We start from the raw sequence: 16,643 nt of genomic DNA, 5'->3' as shown, positions 1-16,643 counted from the left end.
AAGCACGTAAGACCAACTACTCAGAGGGTGGCTACTCAGTTGAGAAATAGCTGGTATGGTTGGCAATTTTACCCACACTTCATGCTAACTGATGTCAGAGAGCACATGGGGCTAAACTCTTACAAATCTTCCCTTAATCTCTTCTTGTGGCAGGAGATTGGGGTGGAATCCTGCAGAAATACGGGACTTCCCCAAGCCAAAGGGACTCACAACAGGAGAGATGCAGAACCAAGAAATGTCTTCCCTCAACAAGATGCATTTCTTAGCTGATGATCCTGCACATATGTATCACACATGGTACCTGTCCTATCTCAGCCCCACACTGCCCTGAAAGACAGAAAATGTCACCATCCCCCTTTCACAGCCTTAATTCTCCATTTTATAAAAGAAACTGATGCACAGGGTGTGGCGGAGCTGGGAATCCCATTTCTGGATGGTCAGTCCAGGGCCCCTGCTCTGTCACTATACTTTTAACAATAGCAATTCATGAGCACCCTGTGAAAAGAACGGGTCATAAAGTTGTGAGGGGTTTTTTTTTGTTTTTTGTTTTTTTTAAGTGTTACCTTGTTACATTAAGTCACCAGATGTAGTCTAAAGTAATGACGAATCTAAACATAAAAACGCTAAGGAAAACATCCCAAGAAACACACTCTAATAAATTTTAAAAGGCTTCATGTATTTTGCTGTTTAAGTAAGAGGACAGGAAACGCAAGTAGTACCTATATTGGTTCCTTCCAGACAATAACAGCTTTAAGCGCAGAGTTCAAGTTAATGCTGTGCACCATATACCCACCCACACAAGAAGTGACAATGTAGATAATAGTAAGGCAGTTTGGTGTTCAGCAAAAATAGCTGGCAAACCACTGTCTTTTCCTCTTCTTGCTTATGTTTCAACATAAATTGAGAAAACTTTTATCGTTCTGTGATAAGAAAGACTGGTCCCCAATTTCATAAGCATCTGATCTTTTACTGCTTTCTTATCCTTACAAGATTTCCAAATAACTTAGGGTCTAATGTGAATATGGTTTGTAAGTGCAGAGGAACTTGATCACCAGAAAATGTCAAGAGGCAGTGAACTGATGGCTGATCATCAGAAATGGAACTTTCTGCAAATTCTGAGAGGTGGTCACAGATGCTTCAGAGAAACAGAGACCAGGAAATAAAGAGGGGAAAATGCCATTTGAGGAGCATGAATTCTTATGAGAAAATGAGAAAATGTGTCTTATGGTTAGGGCTGGAGAATACAGATTTGGAAGAGGCAAGAAAAGAGGACTTCACAGAGAAAAGTAAGGATTCTTTAGATGCCTGAGTTTTCAAAATGAGTTTGAATAGGCCCACTGAGAGTAGTGGAACCCTGTAACGAAGGGTGAAAGCGAATAGATGATGAAGAGAAGGATGTACAGCCTAGGCATCAGCTGCCAGCTCAGGGAAGCAGCCTCAGTGAAGATGCTGAGCCTTGGAGAAGGCCTGGGGACCCAGAGCCAGGTTTGAGGAGGATGCTGGAGCTGTGGACGAGAACTGGAGATCGAGGGGCAGATTTTGGGGGGATACTGGAACTTTGGACAAAGACTGGGGACCGAGGGACAGGTTTGGGGGGATGCTGAAACCATGCACAAGGGCTGGGGACAGAGGACCAGGTGCGGGGAGGATGCTGGAGCCGTGGACAATGACAGGAGGGCAGGGCAGGGCAGGTGAAGCACGGGCGGGGGCCGGGAGGGGGGGGGGGGCAGGTGGGGCAGACTAGGACGGGGGACAGGGGGCTGGGGAGCAGGTGGGGCGTGGACGAGGACCGGGACGGGGGTGCTGGGGGGCGGGTGGGGCGCCGACGAGGACCAGGACGGGGGTGCCGGGGGGCAGGTGGGGCGCGGACCGGGGACGGGGGTGCCGGGGGGCACGTGGGACGCGGACGAGGACCGGGGTCGGGGGTGCCGGGGGGCAGGTGGGGCGCGGACTGAGGTCGGGGGTGCCAGGGGGCAGGTGGGGCGCGGACGAGGACCGGGGACGGGGGTGCTGGGGCGCACGTGGGGCGCGGACGAGGACCGGGACGGGGGTGCTGGGGGGCAGGTGGGGCGCGGCCGAGGACCGGGGACGGGGGTGCCGGGGGCAGGTGGGGCGCGGACGAGGACCGGGACGGGGGTGCTGGGGGGCAGGTGGGGCGCGGCCAAGGACCGGGGACGGGGGTGCCGGGGGCAGGTGGGGCGCGGACGAGGACCGGGGACGGGGGTGCCGGGGGCAGGTGGGGCGCGGCCGAGGACCGGGGACGGGGGTGCCGGGGGCAGGTGGGGCGCGGACGAGGACCAGGACGGGGGTGCTGGGGGGCAGGTGGGGCGCGGCCGAGGACCGGGGACGGGGGTGCCGGGGGCAGGTGGGGCGCGGACGAGGACCAGGACGGGGGTGCTGGGGGGCATGTGGGGCGCGGACGAGGACCAGGACGGGGGTGCTGGGGGGCAGGTGGGGCGCGGCCGAGGACCGGGACGGGGGTGCTGGGGGACAGGTGGGGCGCGGACCGCAGGGCGGAGGCGGCAGGTGTCCCCGGGAGGAAGGGCCTGGGGCCGCGGGCGCGCAGGCGGGAGGCGCCGGGCAACGTCGGGGGCCGCGCAGACCCCGAGGAAGCGCCCGCGGCGCGGGAGGCCAGGGGCGGGGGTCGCGGGCGCGCGGGAGTGGGCGGCGGCCGAGGGCAGGCGGCGAGGGCGGCTGAGCAGCGCCTCCGCCCCCCGGCGTGCCCAGGGCCCCCGACCCTACCTGGCGCGGGGAGGGCTGGGTGGGGGAGAGGGGTCCGTCCCCACCTGGAGCGCGCGCTGCCTCAGTCCCCGCCCGGGAGCGCGGACGCCCTGGGTCCCCACCTGACCGCCGAGCGGAGGTTTATTGCCGGAAGTCGCCCGCCGCCTACCGGGGAGCGCAGACCCGAAGCCCCGCCCCGGGCCGCGCTGATTGGCAGGTGCGGCTCCGCGTGGCCGTGTTGCTACCCGGCTCCCCGAGGCCGAGGCGTGCACATGCGCAGTGGACTCCGCGCCGCCTCCTTCCTGCGCGTGCCCAGTGGATGCGGCTGCGGCGGGGGGGGGGGGGCTCGGAACGCGCAGGAGTGCTGCGGGGCGGTGTCCTGGCGGGGGGGGGGGGGGCCGCCTCCTGCCTACGTGCCTGCGGCGGCCGCTGCGGGTGTCACCGCTCGGGGCCGCGGATCGCAGTGTGCTCCAGCCCCCTCGCTGCTCCCCGAAACAACCCGAGCCTCGGGAAGGCAGTGAACATGTGCCCCCGTGTGCAGTTCCGTGCGCCCCGTTATCTTAGTCCTTAACCTTAGGGAGCGAGCATTTTCCGGTTATCTACAGCTTAGAGGATCCGATCGTTCAGTCCCAGAAGCCGGGAAACACCTGCGGATCAGCTCGCACGTGCGCGCTTCTTCCATCAGGGACTGAGAAGGAGGGTGTCAGCGGTCGGGAAGGGGAGAGGGGGATCAGCGGGTCAGGTGGCCGAGCTCGGGGCTGCAGGCCAGCTTGCGGGGGGGGGGGGGGGGGGGGGATGCTGAGATGCTGCGGGAAGGAAGGGAGGCCTGACGCAGCCTCCGCCTCCTCTTCCGCATAAGTGAAACGGGGGTTTTTAAGAATCCAATGCGGGCAGATGCAAAAATATCTAAAACCATACCTGAGGGCCCTTGGGTGGCTCAGTGGTTGAGTGTCTGCCTTCAGCTCAGGCTGGGATTCTCGGATCCTGTCCCAGTCCCTGATCAAGTCCCAGATCAGGCTCCCCACAGAGACCTGCTTCTCCTTCAGCCTGCCTCTCTGCATTTCTGTGTCTCTCATGAATAAATAAAAATCTTTTAAAAATAGATAAAAAATAAATAAATGAAACCATGCCTAGTGCCTAGTGAGCAATGTATAAGTATTTGATCTTAGTATTTTTCTTTATGAAGTATATTTGGAACACATTGCAGGGAGCATATAGTAGGTATTTGCATTTGGAAAAATATTATTAAAATTATTTCTAAATGAGTGGGAAATATCAGTGAGGGTGACAGGACATGAGAGACTCCTAACTCTGAGAAACGAACAAGGGGTAGTGGAAGGGGAGGTGGGCAGGGGGATGGGGTGACTGGGTGATGGGCACTGAGGGGAGCACTTGATAGGATGAGCACTACGTGTTATATATTGGCAAATCGAACTCCAATAAAAAATGCCAAAAAAGCCAAAATAAGTTTTAAAAAAATTAAATTATTTCTAATGTGCTTGTTATAATAGCATTCTTTGACCACATACTTTTAAAATAATGTATGTGTGATTATGGATGCAAGACAGCAATATTGCTTACATCCCCAATTTAAGAACTGCCATCCTCCTTCCCCCACTCCCTTTCACAGCTGCAGATGATTCCATTAGGTGGCTATATCATAGCCTTTAAAAATACTCTCCATGGATGGGCATTTAAGTTCTTTACAATATTTTGCCAAAAGAAATAATGCCCAATGAATAACTATGTATGGTTTTTCTGTTTATTTTAAAAATTGTAGTGGTGTATTTGCTAGTAAATTACTATAATTGGAATTGCTGTGTAGGGATAACTGCATATGAAATTTTGGTAGATATTGCCACCCACTGCACCATTATGGGGGCCATAAGAAGAGTATTAAATTTAGCCTAATTTGCCAACATCCACTTAACTCCTGAAGGAATTCCACTGGTGGATTGAGAGGAGACAAAGTAACCGTAGTCCACCTAGTAAAAGCTGTCAAGGAGGATTGCTCCTATGAAGTTCAGGTATGCCTGGGGTTTGTGGAGGAGCATATGCAGGAGGGTGCTCAGTGTGGGGAAAGTGACCTGGGAGAAGGTGCCTACTTATCCAAAATTGGACAGGCACTCAGTCCATCTAACAAATCCATTCAAGATGAAGGGAAACCTCACATTTCTTTGTTTGCTTTAAAATAACCCAATTCTGATAATATCCCAGGCTGTGGGAACACTGAAGTTGATTGCAGTCCCTCCCCTAGGATAGTGTCTCTCCTAGCAGGAAGCCAGGCAGTCACTGGTCACAGGTAGTGTGGGTGCCTCCATGCCTCCCTGGGGGCCCGGGGTGATGGCCAGCACAGGCCGCCCCCTTTGCTTCCTGAAGTGCAGTACACAGCCATCTCCCTGACCTCCCCAGCCGCTGCACAGAACAGGGTAAACATCCCTGAGCCTCTTGGCACGAGCGTGATGTAATCCCTCAGAGCTCAGGGAATGGTCTTTCTTCATCACACCCTCTCTGCAACACTTCTATGTAGTGGAATTTCTATGCAACATGTGAAGACTAATTCAGCTTTCCACACAGCAATAAGGCCAAAGTAACAAAAACCAAGCTGCATCACCAAAAGAAAGCCCAATTGACTTGATATAGAGCTGGCAGGGTAATGTACAGTGTCCCCAGAGTCTGTGTCATGCAGGCTACATGCTAAACACCAGGAGATGCTCTGAATACACACTTGAAATCTCCAGTTGTCAGGAGCTCACAAGTTAATGCAGATAGAGGACGGCAAATACGCAGTGAGAAAACAGCGTGATGAGGAGTACAAGGAGGTACAAAATGAGAAGGGAATTCAGGGGCAGAAACAAGCCCCTCTGACAGAGAGGCCTCCAGGAAGGCACTGGAAAGTCACATGGGCTGAGGCAAGACTCAGGCTCAGCCCATCTTTTTGTTTGCTTATTTGTTTTGTCTTAGTGCCAAGTCTCTTTATATTTCAAGTAGGGATTAGAATGAAATTTTGGGATTGTAAACTAAGCTGGAGGCAGGAGCACATGGTAAGTGTGAGACATCAGAATGGATGAAGACATGAAGACAACATGAAGACAACAGAGCCACCCAGAGGTGTCTCATCCACCAGCTTCTGAAGCTCTGTACTTGACAAACAAAACATACCTTCAAACAGGTTTGATCCAGGTAGTAACCTGTTTGCAACCCCACAAACTCTCATTCAGCTTCAAAAACCTGTATGTTCAGCCTAGTATGATGCCACAGCCAGGCTGACCCCACTGCCCAAGTGGGCACGATTCTGGAGCTAGAACACAAACGTGGGAGTTCAACAGACTTGGGACCATCATCTAGATGCCTAGACAGGCAACCTTGGGCAATTACAACCTTTGGGCTTGGTTTCTCGCCTGGAAGTGCAGTTACCACAATCTACCTCTCAGGCTATCAGGAATATTAAATATATTAAGTTTTGTATCCATGCATCCAGTGAACTTTATTTCCTTCTATTTTTCCTGCATGTTTTAGACAGTGAGCCAGTCTACATGTAAAATGCCAGGCTACCTAGAATCCTGCTTATAGACATATTTACATTAATACATATGGCCCCACGTATTCCACCTCTAGGTATTTATCAAAGCTAATTCAAACATGTTCACAAAAAGCACACAGAGTAGTAGCACTGCACTCATAGCAGTCGTTAGGAGAACAACATAGAGATCTATCCCCAAAAAAGTATATTAACAAAATTAACAAACTGTGGCACATTTGAGTAATGGAGTACTACTCCCTTGTATTAAAATACATATAATACTGCTACATGGGGGCAGCCCAGAGCGTGATCGAGTCCCACGTTGGGCTCCCTGCATGGAGCCTGCTTCTCCCTCTGCCTGTGTCTCTGCCTCTCTTTCTCTGTGTCTCTCATGGGTAAATAAATTTTTAAAAAAATTTTTTAAATACTGTTGCATGTAACAACACAGATGATAATCATGAATATTGTCTTAGTGAAAAGAATGCAGACACCAAAAACTATGTACTGTAGGATTCATAGGATTTGTTCATGTGAAATTCTAGAATAGACAAAATTAACATGTGGTGATAGAAATCCTGTCAGTAGTGGCTTCTGGGGCAAAGGGAAGGGACAGAGGCAAATTTCTGGGACTATGGAAATGTTAACTGTTGTTTGGGGCAAGAATCTGAACGTGTTAAATCTGATTTCCCATTTCACTCTGTGTTACACCTCAATAGGCCAGTATGTATTTTTTACTTTGGGAACATATTTTTTCTCTGACATATTCCTAGTCAAATTGTATGCAACGTATTGAATTCAAAAAAAAAAAAATCAAACCAACAACTGTGTTCAGTGCTTACCCATACCCAGAATCATATTAAGAGTTGTGAGAAATGCAGAAAATGTAGAAACCTTCGTTGACATCTAGAAGCGTGTGCTCTGTGAATAAGGAAGTATACTTCAGAACTGTTAAAGGACAATCCAAGATTTAAATCACAATTCAAAAGAACACAAGAGGGACGGCTGGATGGCTCAGTGGTTGAGCGTCTACTTTTGGCTGTCTGGGGATTGAGACCCACATCGGGCTCCCTGCATGGAGCCTACTTCTCCCTCTGCCTATGTCTCTGCCTTTCTCTCTGTGTCTCTCATAAATAAATAAATAAATAAAATCTTTTAAAAAAAAAAACACAAGAAAGGGGCAAAGCAGTTGCATAAATGGGTAGTAATGTTTATAGGGAGTCATAGGTACAAAGAAATCTTTGTAACCCAGCAGAGTCCAAAGAAGATACTAAAATTCACTTTGGCAAGTGAGAGATAAGAAGCATTGTTTCATAACTGAGTACAGAATCCCACAGGGTGACATTTTTGTAACATCTCTTAGAGACATACTCACTTCCCTCTAATGGTAAATCCTGGAGAGCAGATACTCCAACCTAGAAATAGGGATGATAGATTTCTAAGTATCTCCCAGCTCCAGTAACTTGAAACTTTATCCACAACTTGAAGGGAGCATGTGCATGGGGTCCCACGTTGTACTTGGCCTGTCCACATGACCCTGTTTTTTAAGACGTGGGTCAACTCCCGTGTCTTTATGTAGCAACAACACTGATAATGACAATATTAGTGAGTAACATTCACTTAGCACTCACCACACACCAGGCTCTGCGCCAAATGCTCTGCTTGACTTACGCTCAAAATAACCTGGAAGGTCAGCCCTATTATGTCTTGAAGATGAGATCCCCGAGGATTCCAGGAAGCTAAGCATATTGCCAGGACCCTACAGTAGGTGGAAGTGGATCCAGAATTGACTTCTGGCTCTTCTAATCTAGTAACTGCTAGATTAGAAGCACCTTCCCCAGGCCTCTGCATATTTGTGCTCCTTTCCATTCACTAGACAACCAGAATATCTTGTAACTCCTCAGTTATTTAAATCCCAAGGCAGCCCTACCTCTGACCTAAAAAAAAAAAAAAAAAATCTCAGTTTTTCATCAAGACTGCAAGCTCTCTGAAGGCAAGGATTCTACATTGCTAGAGCCCTGCAAATCTAACTGTGGAGAGGGGAGAGAGAAATGTAACAAACTGGCACCAATTATAGCTGGAACTACTTGATCTACACAATGCAACCATTGCTGAAACACTGCAATGGGTCCAGTCTTTAGAATCCCTTCAAATATGGTGCTGATGTTAGCATGTCACCTGAGATGATCTCCAAGGCCGCATGTGCTGGTGTTTCTGTGTTGCATTACATCAGATCTGAATAATGAAATAAACTAACAATAAATAGATCCTTAGAATGGAGAGACATCTTGACTAGGGAACCTAACCCGTCCTTGTAGATAAGGCCCACGTCTCCATGACTCCCATGCAGGTGTGGGGGGAACAGAACCCACACTGAAATCAAGCCTCCTACCACAAACACGGCTTTCTTTCCCCAACACAAGAGATGGGTTTCTGTGTCTGCTGTCATCCAAACCTGAAATCTCTAGGTGTTTCTCCCTATGTCCAAATGCTAGACCAACATGTATTCAGTGTAATGGCTAAGGTGCCTGCAGCCTTTAACAACAGCATGTCTGGGCACTCACTGGGCTGGATCCCCAACAGCTCCAGACTTCCAGTCACTTTAGGTCACCCTGGTCTCTTGCCATCATCACTCTGTCCTTCTGCTTTATGGGGGTTGACTGACTATATCCTCCCAGGAGGAGCAGAAAGGTGCAGCCCTAATGGATGAGCAAAGTCTATTAAGGGGAATTACACAAGCAGAACAGCAAGGGCACTGGTGGCCCAGCAAGAAGCTATGAGGGATGGGAGGTCATCTGTCAGCAGAGGAGCTGAGCACTCCTGACGAGGATGGTCTCCATCCTTTTTTTTTTTTTTTTCTTAAGATTTTATTTATTTATTCATGAGAGACACAGAGAGAGAGGCAGAGACAGGTATAGGGAGAAGCAGGCTCCCTGTGGGGAACCCAATGCCGGCCTCAATCCAAGGACCTTGGGATCATGCCCTTAACCAAAGGCAGACACTCAACCACTGAGCCACCCGAATGTCCTTAGATGGTCTCCGTCCTTAAGGTTAACTCATGTCCAAGGTAGTTACTGGAGCTCCAGCCATTATATCTACATTCTAGGTAAGAGGAAGAAAGAAGGAAAGAAGAAAGGCATATATGGATACTCCTAAAACAATTTTCTGAAAGTCCCACACAACATTTCTACTTGTATATCAATCATGTGCCTACTCCTGGCTGCAAAAAAGAGTGAGAGAGAGAAGAACAGTGAACAAAGTCTCAGGGACCTGTGAGACATCATGAAGTGTACCAATATATGCATAATAGGAAAGAAGAAGGAAGAAAAAAAAAAGAGAGAATATTTGAAAAAATAATAATATTTGAGAAGTCTAAATTTCCCAGTTTTTTTTCAAAGATTTTATTTGTTTATTTGAGAGAGACAATAAGAGAGAGAGAAAGAGAAAGCAGGGGGAGTGAGAGGGGGAAGCAGATTCCCCACTGAGCAAGGAGTCTGATGCGGGGCTCAATCCCAGGACCATGGGATCATGATCTAAGCCAAAGGCAGATGCTTACCCAACTAAACCACCCAAATTTAGGCATCCCCTAAATTTCCCAAATTTGATGGAAAACATTAATCTACATATCCAAGAATCTCAATATGCAAGTTTTATCCCCAAGTGGGATAAATTCAAAAGATAGTCATCCTTAGACACACATAATGATTAAACTGTCAAAAGCCAAAACCAGAGACTCTTAAAAGCAGCAAGAGAAAAGCCGTACAAAAGATAGGAGACTAACAGCTGATTTCTCATCAGAAACCATAGAGGCCAGGAAGCAGTGAGAGCACATATTCAAAGTGCTGAAAGTAAGAGTGTTAACCAAGAAATCTATTCCCAACCAGATTACTCTTCAAAGATGGAGAGGCTGAGATATTTCCAAATAAACAAAAACTGAAAAATATATATAAATAGAAAAGCTGCCCTATGAGAAACACTCATGGGGGTCTTGAAGGCTGTGGTAAAAGGGCAGGATCTCAGATCCACATGAAGAAGTAAAGAGAATGTAGTAAATGCAGCTACAGAGCTAAATACAAGCAACAATACACACATGTGCATTGGTTATAACCTGTTTGTCCAGTTGTCAAATAACCAGGAGACCCTTGTCCTAATATGTGATTAAGTGCATTCCTCTGGGATAAGGAGAATACTAATGATGATAGTTACTGTTTTGGGGTGTTCCTTTATCAGTTAATGGGTGAAGGATTCCCTCTGGCCATATGGAAATGAGTTAATCTACTTAGCTATTAGAAGTTTAGCTATGAGACACTTTCAGCATTCTGGCAAATTAAATCCTATTAATTCATGTTTAGGAAATTTGAGAAAAGAAGGCACAGAAAGCTGGCAGCAATGTTGTAATCCATGCATGCAGAGGTAGAGGTGGGGCACCTGCGTGGCTCAACGGTTGAGCATTTGCCTTTGGCTCAGGTCATGATCCTGGGGTCCTGGGATCGAATCCCACATTAGGCTTCCCTCAGGGAGCCTGCTTCTCCCTCTGCCTATGTCTCTGCCTCTCTCTCTCTCTGTCTCTCATGAGTAAATAAATAAAATCTATAAAAAAAAAAAAACCTACAAAAGTTTAAACTTCTAGGAGGGAACTGTGTAGAGCACTTAGAACAGATTAAAGCCTTCTAAAGTCCTCCTTTTAAGAAAATAAAAGACAATTAAAATGTGAATGTTTCTGCATGAATCTAATAGAATTAACTATCAACTTTCCTGTGAGAACTAGAAGGCAGAGAAATTTCAGAACCAAAATCAAATGTCTTCAACTAAACTCCAGATGGGTATTATCTATCCCACTCAAGCCTGGGGATGGGGGGGTATTTTTCTTCTAAATTACTATTACCCACGAGGTTGTAAAATGCTTTGGCCACTCTTATTGGAGGAGGTACTTCCACATGTCCAGGGCATGGTAATTGGAAGGTCACAGGTGAGTCATTCGTTGACCTTGATGAGATTTAGGCATAGGTGAGGTCTTTCTGCTCTAGGACCCATGGGTACCATGTAGACAGATACTCATGGAAGTCCCAAAGGGTCAGTATGGCCACTCTGCTTGAGTGACTCAGTCAAGTGGTGCAAATGATGCATCACAGTATAAAGACATTAGCTTCATTTCTGTGTGTTGATTACACTGACTCATGTAGACTGGCTACAGCAGAAGTCAGACATTTATGCTTTGTTCTGCTTTTCAATTCTACATTCTTTTTAAGGCAATATGGATGTTCAATCCAAGTAGTGCAAAGCCACATACAAGGAAGTAAATAAGTGCAAGTCAGGAAGATTACTATTTCTAGATATTGTATTTCCCCACCAGGAGAAAAATCACACTGACAGAAAATATTCTGCTTGCATTATGAGTCAGCCAACCTCATGGGTCCATGGAAAATGGCATGTATTTTAAAGAAGAATCTTAAGGAAAAAACATTTTGCACAGATGACTCTTCTCTGCCTGAAGGACAATTGTGCTACCACGTGTCTAGAGCTATCAAACTCTGAAAGAAAGAGACAAAGGTTTACTGTCATTCATGCTATTACAAGTCAAGTCACCTCTTGCTTTACCTTTTATTATCCTGGGCTGGAAAGAAAATTGGCCTGTAGACAGTGTCTACACTGTGTTGTGTCTTGCAAAAACTGCAACTGAGTGGACAAGTTGGTAGGAGAACAGGTAATTCCCAGCTGGAGGGTGCTTTAACTTCCAAGTATCACACATTTATAAATAATGGCTTCCTCACCTTACCAAATCTTTGCTCAAATATCACCTCCTCATTAGACTTACCCTCAATATTTTAGTTAAAATTACAACCTCCCCCAAATACCCAGAAACCCCCTCACACTGCCCTATTTTTGTACCATTTAATTTACTGTATGTTCTACTTATTAATTACCCCTAACATGTAAGCTTTACCAGAGAAATGTTGGCCTCTTGTTCACAGATGTATCCCAAGCTCCTAGGCTGTGCCTGATAAGGAGTGGACATCTAACAGATACTTGTTAAATAAATGAATGAGCAAGCAAATGAATGAAACACATTTCCAATGCAAACAATGTTAAATATACCTGTTGTCATTCCAGGCCAAAAGATTCTATTGATGTCACAATATAACTGAAAGAACATACCACGAGTGTTGATAAATGAAGAGATTTACAGACTTTGTTGCTTATGTACTTAAGTTTGACATGAATATAATGTGAATATCCGTGTCTCCTCAAATTCCTATGTTGAGATCCTAACGCCCAATATAATGAGGCTAGTAGGTGGGGCCTTTGGAAGGTGTGAAGTCATGAGGGTGGAGCTCTCGTGAATGCAATTACTGCACTATAAAATAGGCTCCAAGGGCCCCTGGGTGGCTCAGTCAGTGAAGCATCTACTTTCAACTCAGGTCATGATCCCAGGGTCCTGGGATGGAGCCCCACATCGGGCTCCCTGCTCAGTGGGGAATCTGCTTCTCCCTCTCCCTCCACCTGCCACTCTGCCTACTGTGCTCTCGCTCTCTCTCTAATAACTAAATAAAATCTTTAAAAACAAATTAATAGAATAGGCTGCAGGGAGCTCCCTTGTTCCCTTCTACCAGGTGAGAACACAGTGAGAAGGTGCTGCTGTGAACCAGGAAGAGGGTCCTCACCTCCCCATGCTGGTATTTTGATCTTGGGCTGCTCAACTTCTGAAACTAAAAGAAATAAATTTCTGTTGTTTAGAAGCCACTTAGTCTGTGGCATGATTTTATAGCAGCCCGAATGGACTGAGACAACATTCTCCTTACTTCTTTTATATAACTGTAGAACATTAAATATTGGTTTGCCAAAGCAATCTTGAGGAAGAGAAACACAGCTGGAGGCATCATGCCCCCTGACTTCAACTGTATCACAAAACTACAGTTTTGTGATCTACGTGTCTGTAGATGTAGACACCTAGATCATGACATGTAGATCAACAGAACAGTAGATATCCCAGAAAAAAGTCCACACATCTATGGTCGATTAGTTTAAGATAAGCCAGGAGTATAAAATGGAGAAAGGACAGTCTCTCTAATAAATAGGGGCACTGGAGCATTACCTTATACCACACACAAAAATTAACTCAATGGATTAAAAATATGAACATGAGACCTGAAACCATAAACCCCCTAGAGGAAACCATAGGCAGAAAGCCAAAATCAACCAGTGGGACTACAGCAAACTACAAAGCTCCTGCTCAGCAAAGGAAACATCAATAAAATAAAGGCAATTTATTGAACAGAAAAAAACTGTAAATCACTTATCTGATAAGATGTTAAGAACCAAAATACAAAAAAAAAAATCATTTAAAGAAAGAACCAAAATATATGAAGAACTTGCACAACTCAAATGTAAAGAAGTCAGTCTGAATAAAAAATGGGCAGAGGGGGCAGCCTGGGTGGCTCAGCGGTTTAGCGCCGCCTTCAGCCCAGGGCTGATCCTGGAGACCCAGGATCAAGTCCCACTTCGGGCGCCATACATGGAGCCTGCTTCTCCCCCTGCTTCTCCTTCTGCCTGTGTCTCTGCCTCTCTCAATGTCTCTCATGAATAACTAAAATCTTAAAACAAAAAACTTGGGATCCCTTGGTGGCGCAGTGGTTTAGCGCCTGTCTTTGGCCCAAGGCGTGATCCTGGAGACCCAGGATCGAATCCCACATCGGGCTCCCGGTGCATGGAGCCTGCTTCTCCCTCTGCCCGTGTCTCTGCCTCTCTCTCTCTCTGTGTGTGTGACTATCGTAAATAAATAAAAAATTTTTAAAATTAAAAAAAAAACTTGAAAAAAAATATGGGCAGAGGACCTGAAAACACATTTTCCCAAAGACCACATCCAGATGGACAACAGACAGCATGCAGCTGGGATGTCGCTGCTGGGCAACAGGGTGACCTCTGAGGGAGCCTTCACACAGGGCAGCGTTCCCGGGTCCAGCGGGGCCTAGGACCACCTCTGTGGTCTGAACTGGAGACTCCATGAAGACAGACAAGTACTCCCGTACTTGACCTTCTGCAGGAGACATAAAAGAGAATCGGGCACAGAGTGATTAAGCCATGAATGTTGGTGGAGCAAAGCTTCATTGACTCAGATGTTACCACATTCTGGAACTTGGCCCGGGGTGGGCGCCAAAATGTGTACACAGGAGGAACAAACTCAAAACGCTACTGGCTCTACTCTGTAAACACTGCTGTGTGCATGGGAAACATTTGCTTGACACCTATTAACCGTGTTGGTTTCTGACACCAAACAAGAGGACTTCTCCAGCAAATGCTGCCGGGCTCACCACGAACACAGTCTCTGAAGCAAACTATTAAATTATCCCTGTACGCTCAACCCATTGTCAACTTCCAGAGTACTTCCCACTGTGCCAGGAGGAAAATGATAGTATTTCAGACAGCATTTTGGTTAAGAAATGTGCAAAAATAAGAAAAAAAAATAAAACCCTATGGCCGGGCCATGCCAGGAATGTTGCACACAAGAGTTGTCTGTGGTCTTCCATCTTCCAGAGGTGGGTCCTAGGTAATATAACTTGTGGCTTTGACATTCCTTCTGTGCTCTGTTCTCCCAAGAAGATGAGAAAGAGAGAGAGCTGAATGGAACTTCTCGTATTCACTCCGTCCAGGTTAAGATAGAAGACCACACGCCCATCTGGGCAATTACATGGCATATTTTGCCGAAGGGAATGGCAATGAGTCTTTGCTACACATCTGATCTCTCTAAAGAAAGCTTAATAAGGAGGGACACCTGTGTGGCTCAGTGGTTGAGTGTCTGCCTTCGGCTCAGGTCATGATCCTGGGGTCCTGGCTCTCTCCTACCTTCGGCTTGAAAGGACCCTGTAATTATGTGAGGCCCACATGGATAACCCAGGCTAATGTCCCACCTCACAGTCAGCTGACTGGCAGCCCAAATATCTTGCTTTTCCTCCCCCATATAACCTAACATATCACTGTTTCTGGGCATGAGGCATTGGAAATCTCTGGGGCCCTATTCCCCCAAGCACAGATGGGTTACTGATCTTCATGACAGCAATGGTCCTGCCCACGACCCAGAGTAGGGAGGAGGGCAGAGAACATTGCTGTGACGGGTCTGACACCTTCCATTGAGGCAGGGCTGTCCCAGATCCTCACATCAGCTGCCAATTCCGTGCTCCCAGCTCCATGGGGCACCCACCCTGCGCCCTGCACAGTTTACTCAATATCTATAAGTGTATGTTTCCTGTTGGTGCCACACAGCTCCCAAAATAAATACAGGCATTGAGATACACAAGAATGCCATACAACGTCACAGCCTGGAGCAGGCTTCCCACAGACTCTTCCCTTTTAGTGGTTATCTTACTTATAACCTTTTAGTTATTAGACATGGGACAAGGTCACTGTCCCATAGCACGTGTCCGAGGTGGGCTATACCTTCTCCAAGGGCATATGCTTCTGTTCTGTTCCCGCTGGAGCTTCAAAGTCTTAGAACCTACTCTTAGCAGGTGCTCTGCAAATATCTGTTGAACAAGTGACTGGAAGAATAGGTCACCCGTTGAACGAAGGTTTGACCATCTGGAGATTAATAGCAGATGATGGGCAGCAGGAGGTGCACTATACAGTGAGCGTGCCACCAAACTGATGTCTGACCACTGAGCCTCATTGGATGGCAAGATCAACCCAACAGCTTCTGACTTCCCATCAGCAGCCATCACCCAGGGTGTGGTGGTGACAAGAGCAAGCGTTCAAGTCACAACCCCTAGGTCGGTTCTGTGACCAGGTGGACCGCGGCTTCCTCCATTGTAAAACAAGGATAACAGTGGTACCTCCCTACTTCAGTTGTGTGTGCTGATGTCACTTGTCCTCAGATGTAAAGCAGGGCATGGTGAGCAGGTGCATGAACCCCTGAACCTCACACTTCTCATTCTTCTCACCACCATTGTCAGCCATGTTCATGCTGATACCACAGCACGAATGTCACCCAAGGATCTCTGCCAGGAACTACAACTTTCTGGGATAGGGAAGGAGGGAAACTGGTTTTGAAAAAATGTGTCGGTGTGGTTTATATAAATGTCATTTAAACCTTTGAAGAAGAAAATAGAAACACAAAGTGAGTAGAGGCTGAGCAACGGATTATCCTGAGGGGGTGGGCTCAATCCTTGTGCTGAGTCTGTCCATACCACATGTGGTGCACATGGACCGGGCATGGGGTCCTTACTCCTCACACCCAGTGACCATCAGGTACCACCACAGGGATATTCGACCCTAAGTTGAGGTCCATTTCAACAGTAATAACAAGTTGTCAGGAGCAAACAATCTGTTTCTAGAGAGAGAAACATTACTAAGTTTGCTGACCCTGAAATAAAAGCACTAAATCACCCACCTCTGGGAGGAGACAGGGAGC

The 16,643-nt window shown here is 47.2% G+C and overlaps 1 protein-coding gene across 8 annotated transcripts in view; it reads right to left on the bottom strand.

Moving 5' to 3' along the window:
• The window catches only part of FBXO25 (F-box protein 25), a 60,880-nt gene extending 48,547 nt beyond the window's left edge, over positions 1-12,333 (bottom strand). The window contains exon 1 of one of the 8 annotated variants that reach the window (XM_077868973.1): positions 12,186-12,333. The gene's annotated coding sequence lies outside the window, so the exon portion shown is untranslated. Of the gene's footprint in view, positions 1-2,742; positions 2,953-3,639; positions 3,754-12,185 lie in introns of those variants that run through there. The other 7 variants (XM_077868969.1, XM_077868971.1, XM_077868968.1 and 4 more) reach the window with 7 other exon arrangements.
• Between the last annotated feature and the right edge of the window lie 4,310 nt (positions 12,334-16,643).

The sequence above is a fragment of the Canis aureus genome, chromosome 24 (genome assembly GCF_053574225.1).
Source record: "Canis aureus isolate CA01 chromosome 24, VMU_Caureus_v.1.0, whole genome shotgun sequence".
NCBI lineage: Eukaryota > Metazoa > Chordata > Mammalia > Carnivora > Canidae > Canis > Canis aureus.
This window is presented reverse-complemented; position numbering and strand designations above follow the sequence as displayed.